Source organism: Panicum hallii, chromosome 1 (assembly GCF_002211085.1).
Source record: "Panicum hallii strain FIL2 chromosome 1, PHallii_v3.1, whole genome shotgun sequence".
Taxonomy (NCBI): Eukaryota; Viridiplantae; Streptophyta; class Magnoliopsida; order Poales; family Poaceae; genus Panicum; species Panicum hallii.
This window is the reverse complement of record NC_038042.1, coordinates 2,058,919-2,066,056: the sequence shown is the minus strand read 5'-3', so window position 1 is coordinate 2,066,056 and position 7,138 is coordinate 2,058,919. Positions and strand designations below refer to the sequence as shown.

The 7,138-nt window shown below is 46.7% G+C and overlaps 1 pseudogene; it reads left to right on the top strand.

The window, feature by feature from the left end:
- The first annotated feature begins 125 nt into the window (after window positions 1-125).
- LOC112884185 lies at window positions 126-988 on the top strand (annotated as a pseudogene).
- The last annotated feature ends 6,150 nt before the right edge of the window (window positions 989-7,138 follow it).

Here is a 7,138-nt window from a genome sequence, read left to right as displayed (position 1 = left end):
GAACCCCCTAATCTATTTAAGTGTATCATAAAAGGTCCAAAACGCCTTTGACCAGCGTTGACCGCCTACATGGACCGCCACGTCCAATCCTTCGTGGTGTTTCTAGTTGTTGGAGCGGGGCATATATGCAAATCACCCCTCCCCCACCCCCGACTTTGAGACCTAGCCCTACTCTTTGCCCCCCGCGTGTTCATCTATATCGCCGCCTCTTCTTCTTCTTCCGCTCCTATCTCACTGTCGCGCTCCGCCGCTTCTACCCGCTCACTGGCACCATCAGGCCCCACCCACCGTTCCTCTACTCATACACCCAGGCACTGACGCCCTCACCTTGGTCATCGCGGAGTCCGACAGCCAGACGACTTCGACCGCCTCGTCGCCAGGTCGCCCAGGAACTTGGCTGAGATCCGCCCGCTCATGCTGCGGTTGCCGCCGCCAAGAGAGGACGGGGTGTTCCTGCTTGCCACCGTGCTGGCCACAGTCTTCCCTATCCGCAGGCTCTGCCTCGGCGTCTCCGTGCACCACGCCGCCTGCGATGATGCCTCCACCATGCACTTCGTCCGCACCTAAGCCGCCGCCTGCCGTCTCGGCCTCGAGAGCGATGATGGATCCGAGGATGCAGCGCTACCGCCACCCTCGGTGCTGGACCGCTCCCTCGTCACTGACCTCGACGACCTGCGCGGCAAGACGCTCGCCGGGATAGCGCACCTCACCCTTCATCCGCCTACTCGTCCGCCGTCGCAACAGGAGGAGGAGGAGGAGAAGGCGCCAATGGTGATGGCGCCGTTCCTGCTGCCGCACCACCAGATCGACCGCATCAAGGAGGGAGCGTCGGCTGGCGTGGGTGTGCCTCCTCAAGTCCAGATCTACGAACGTCAGTGGCGCCTAGCGCAGCCACATGCTCTTCTACGCCGAGTGTCAGACCAGGCTAACGCCGCCCCTCTTTCGCCTCGGCGGCGATGAAGATGAACGGACGGGGGACAAAGAGTAGGGCTAGGTCTCAAGGTTGGAGGTGGGGGAGGGGGTGATTTGTATATATGCCACACTCCTGCAACTGGAAACACCGCATAGGATCGGACATGATGGTCCACGCAGGCGGTCAACGCTGGTCAACTGGTGGTACACTTAAAATAGATTAGGGGGGTTTAATCTGCACTTTCGGAGTTTATGGACCTACTTGACACACCTCAATAAGTTTAAGGACCCCAGTGCATTTTACTATTTGCATAAATTATGTAGGTATAAAAAAATAAGATGGGGATAAATCGACACAATCTATTTTTCAAATAAAATATGAATCTGAGTGAATGATAATAGAGTCTCATTTCTCAAAGCAAACACTTCTTCAACAAGAGAGAGAGAGAGCTCAAAATAGCATGAAACAAAAAAAAACGACTAAACTAATTGGTCTTTATGCAACTACAAACCAAAGAGTGATCTTAAGGGACTTTGCTTGCATCCAAGTGAAAACTAACACTTGGATCCTAAAAAGTGTAGTACTGGGTTCTACTTGAATGGTTGTAAGGGGAATATAACTTGTACGAATGTTATTTGGGACGTGGATATTTTTGTCTTTGCCTACCACCATGAAGCCTTAACTGTATTTTTCTTAACTTCAATAGTTCGTAAATATTTGACGCATTGTTTGCTGTTAAGGTATTGTCCTAAACTTAGTACTTTCTTTGACCACAAGAAAACACTTGCCAAGTTTATTATCCAAGGGGTTTAGGCTAGACTTTGATAACTTTTTTATTAAAATATATTTGTAAAGCCTGATCAATTTTTAAAGTTATGAAAGTCATTTTATATTTTTGAATTCAATATTTTTAAAAGTTACTAGTAACTTGTCAAGGGCGTCAATGCCCGAGACAGCAGGACCTCGGCTCCGTAGCTCGTAGCCTCGGCTGGTAGAGGCGGCGGGGATTTTGCCCGTCTCCCCAATGATGAAATTAGGAAGGGAGGAGGAAGATAGGAGATAAGTAATTCTTTGTTAATCCTTGAAGCTCCCGATTACATCTATTATATAGGCACATAGCCTGATCTCTAAGGAAACAATTCCCTGATCCTAACTTACCATATAACTAACCAAATCTTTTATCCTATACTTTCCTAACTACCTGATGGATCTTGCGCCTGTGTGCGGGACCGGCGTTGGTAATGCCGTCACCACATGACATAACTATAATAAAAAATTTGACCTAATAAAATAATAGGATTGCAATAATGTATTTGGGTGTTTCTTGTTCCCCTCCACACTTCAAATTTCCTCTTCATTCCCTTTCTCTAAATACGAGTGCTTTGAAGCTCTATCAACGAAGAACCATCTTCTCCTGTGACGGGGCTTCTCGAGCGAATTTTTCAGGTTAGGTTTCAGGCTCCAAGCTCAACGCAAAATTTTCTATAGTCCCTTGCAAAGCCAGGTTAGTGCAGAAATGGAGTGAGCCACTAGAGACATGAGAATGATGGCATGACGGAGACGTCACACGTTGAAGGTGCTTGTCATCGAGGGTCTTAAAGGATGAAGAAAAGATTTGAGTCGCAGGGGAGGCGGAAAAATTAAGGCACAACCGAGGTATGGTATAGTTGAGCTCTAAAAAGATAAGAAAAATTCATGTATTTACAACAAAGAGGCAGGACATTAAATAGCAAATAAACTGAGTCGAGCCTGCATTAGGTTCTCACATTTAGCCAAGTCAAACACTACGAAGATAAACATTTCATTCCTACGAGCAATACATCTTCCTGCAAACAAGCGCCTTCTTCAGATACCCAGTCTTGTTCAGCTGATTCAGTCCTCGTGCTTAACTGAAAGTGATCCTGACACTGAGCTAGCTGTACTTCAATCACTCCCTCCATCGTAGCGTGGTAGTCATTCTGCATGAGAAAAGGAAGCTCATGAAAAATTATCGCATTTCTGGTCTTTTTCCGGGACAAGGATTATTCAGCTTGCTCCCCATTTATCTTCGCTGCAAAAGTCAGAATGGATCCCACATATAATGAAAAATTTGGACTATGTTTGTGCTTGTTCAGTTGGCCGGCGTTATCAAATGGAATCTAAATATTCTGAATGGAAGCAAGGATAGAACGGACGAATCAGTACGGAATGTCACCAGTCATGACGTGCTCATTAGCATTTTTGCTCTGCACATCAGCCAGGAGGGATGCAAACTGCTCACAGAGATCATCATGGTTCACATCCTGTAACAAAAAGTAGTATAAATCGGTAACAGCTTGTTTCAAAATGGAACTCCCATTATCTAAAAAGATGTGAATATGCTCTTTTTTCTTTTGACACGGAACGATATTCTGTGTCCATGGGTCTTCAGTTGTAGCTCCTTCTAGAATACCAGTCATACAACGAGCAATCACTTACCCAAACTTCACGGGAAGAGGTCAAGCGAACCCCTCTTTTATAGGATGGTTTTTATTTATTCCCACAGCAAATATTTCCCAATCCCAGACTTAACAATATCAAAACACCTAATCCATTAATCTTCTTCCCCCTTTCACACATCCCTCATGCCACAGGACATGGTGCCCAGTGCCCACCCACACCCATGTCATTGCCACCTTGCCAACATGTTCAGTGGCTTGAGCAACAAGCAAAATATCCATGCCACTGATGATGGTGTTGACCTCAGGGGTCAACTAAAATAATTTTTTTTTGTCCCGGTCAAGTTTTGGAATGTAATGTGCCAGAGAAAATACCGGAGTTATTGTGTTGGATGATGAGGATGTTGTCTCCCTTGCGATTTGTGGGTACTGTTGATTTTGCTGCTTCTGAGCGTTGTAGGTCCTACTAGCAAACAGCAATCGCGGTTCAATTGGCCCCTTCATCATATTGCAGTAGTCATTCTGCTCAAACAATACCAGTTACTACCGGGATCAAACAATCAGAATGGTGAAACAGCAAGGTTTAGTTTTGGTCCCTAGGTACCTGATGACCAGAGACCAGAGCTGCAAAAGGAAAATGGAAAGAGCTAGCAATAGTACCATGTTTGGGAATTTTGTATACAAGGTGTCCTCGAACCGCCTTGCCAGAACTGCTGACAGCCGCTTCTACCACTTGGGCGGCATGGATCTCCTTTCTATATACTCGGTTCTGCCGACTTAAGAATAGTAAAAAAATAAATAAAACCCTCTTATATCTTCTATTGGGTTCACAAAATCAGCCTAAGATCAAAAATTAATGGGAGTCAATAACATTAGTAGTACTATTTGTTGTGAGAGGATCTAAACAATTTGGACTTACCACTTAGTTTCAGGATATGCTGCCATTGAACCAGCCGAGCCTCGCTAACCCAGCCAGTAGTACAATTTTAACACACTCTGTTGAATCAACTCTACTACAAACTCACTTAATCTAAAAAACACGCATCTTTTCACGCATAGCCGTCCGTAGCATAAAAAATTGTTGATCCGCTCCTGAGAAGGCCATGTCCCCCATTGGCTGGTGCCACGGTAGCCCCATGTCTGACATGGCAACATAAGAAATTGATGGTTTCACTTTATAAGAGAGTAGACCAAGTGCGCTTTAAATTAGAAATGCAATTGAAATGAAGATCGAGTGAATCATTTCGCATGCTTTCATGACAGGGATGTTCTTAATGCAAGCAAGGATAGAGCAGGCGTAATGACGTATTAGTGCAGAATTTCACCAGTTCTATCGCGCTCATCAGCATTATTGTTCTGCGTATGCGGGATGGAGGCAGACTGCTCACTGACACCATCATGTTTCACAACAACCTGTAACAAGCAACAATATACATCAGTAACAGTGTGTTTCAAACTGCATTCTATTATTGTCTACGAAAAATGTGAATAAGTTTTCTGACACGGATCGGAACAGATGCTCTGGATCTTGGGTGTTGTAGCTCTTGCTAAAACATCAGTCATGCAACGAACAATGACTTGTAACCCCATACCCCTCTGCAAATTTACCCAATCCCACACTAGCCATGACAGAACCATCTAATCCGCTCATCTTCACTAAAAAATACCGGTTATGCCCCCATCTTCCTCTTCCTCCTCCTCTCCCTCTCACATAGTCCTCTTGACATGATGCGGCTGCCCGTCGGCGCCGCCGGCACTAACCTGATCCACCATGTGCCCCGACATCATGGACAGGTGAGACGATGGGACGATCGGATCGGACCAGCCGCACGGAGGCCGGCGGCGGGAGCGGGATGAAGAAGGTGGCGATGTGCTGGGGGAAATGCATGGTCGAGGAAGGACGAACGGGAGTGGCGGATGAAATAGGCGTAGGCGGCCGGGGAAAGGAAACCCTAGGAAGGAGTCGTCGCAGAATGGGTCGCTGCGGGTGGGCCCGGGAGCGGCGCCTGTACAGCGTCTAGGGCTCGCTTGTTGCCGGAAAGCCATCCGGCGGCTGCGTGGGGCTGTGGGAGGCGAGCCAAGTCGTGGCGCCGATCCCGAAAAACATGCGTGATCCAATCTACACGATGACCTTATCAAAAAAAAAAGAGAAAAAATCTACACGATGCATGTCCCGTGTCATCAAAAGAAAAAACAGAGAAGAAAATCTACACGGCACGGTGTCGATTTGGACGATGGTAGGCGAGGTAACCGCGTGTCAAATTCATACTCCTTGGCGGATAGATCAATTAGTTCATAAGATCTCGGCGGGTTGAGCGACACCAACACGTAGCGCCGGAGCACCACCGCGTAGGACCTGACGGTGATCATCGCCTCATCGGCGGCCTGATGTAGCTCGGGCATAGCTTTGCGGCCAGTAGCTTTGGCCCGCGGATCACCCTGTTCTTCATGGTGTCGTAGTCTCGTAGATGACGACGGTGTCGCCGGCAGGGGTCGCCCCCGACGCCGACGATCCACCGGCCGGGACTGCCGCGAGACGAAGGTCTTGACGCCCGCGTCGGTTCTCGTCGGAGTCGTTGGAGGCGATCGACGCCCAACTGTTGTACAGGGGTAGTAGGGTTTGGTAAGGAACCGGTCCTGACCGCATGCCACGAGGTATACCGTGACCGATCACGGCCATACCTGCCGCCGCCGCCGCCAATCCCCTAACGAACGGCAGTGGCTACAATGGCGCTCCATGGCTCCATGGCTGCGGTCGCCGCGAGAGACCGGGGGCGCCAACCGGCGGGGAAGAGAGAGATTTCGCTTTCGGCTTTCAATGCAAAAGCAAAGCCCAGCATGACATCCTATTTTTAACAGCCCAGCGAGCCAGCCAGACGGCCCACGAACAAAGAGGCAACATGGTGTCTTTTTTTTTTTAAAAAAAATCTTCTTTCCTTTTTGTTTCTAATGCAATTCAGTAAATAAATTTGCATTAGGCTCCAGAAAATTACATGATACGTGCAAGTAGGTCATGTGTCTTGAAAATTGTTCAAGCAAGTTGCCAAACTTGATTTCTCAGTGCATTTGGTGACATGGACACATCAAAACTGTCTTTTTTTTTTGTTCTCATTGCATGCACAAATCTTTCTTCAACTCAAAATTTGCCTGACAAAAGCATTGCATTTCCTATCCATCCATATCGTCGTGCTATATTTCTATCTATCACAATTCAAATACCGAAATCATACTATGCGGCGCTCAACGCTACGAGTCACAATGGATTGTGGTAGCCGCTGAGGATACAATAAAATGGTGATAGATCGGCAAAGATGTATAGTTGGTTTTCAGCTATTTGCAGTAGTGAAATGACTGCAAGAAATGGCACTATGAAAGAAATATATTAGAAATAAGCAAAGAAGCCAGGGTAATCTGGTGAGCAACATGCAAAGATAGGGTGTTGGCCACCCTATCAATCACCACCTATGTGAACAATGGATAGGGGATATATCAAACCGTGATGTTGCTGTGAGGAGTAGGCTCGTGAACAAGCTACATTTATTTTTTGAAAATTGAACAAGCTACATTTTGGTGGCCAGTATCAGGCGCCATATGGTTACATAGTAAATTTTGTTTATCAGGCGACAACAATTAAGAACTCAGGTGTCAGGTGCTCCCAATTTAGCTTAGACAAAAAGGATGAAGATAAACACGTGAACAGCTGTTGAGAACTAAGGGTATGATTTTTTTAATTGTACTTCTCAATAAATCATCTCCAGTACTCCAGTGGATAACGGTACAGTAAAACCCTTGGTCTACACGAGTCAAA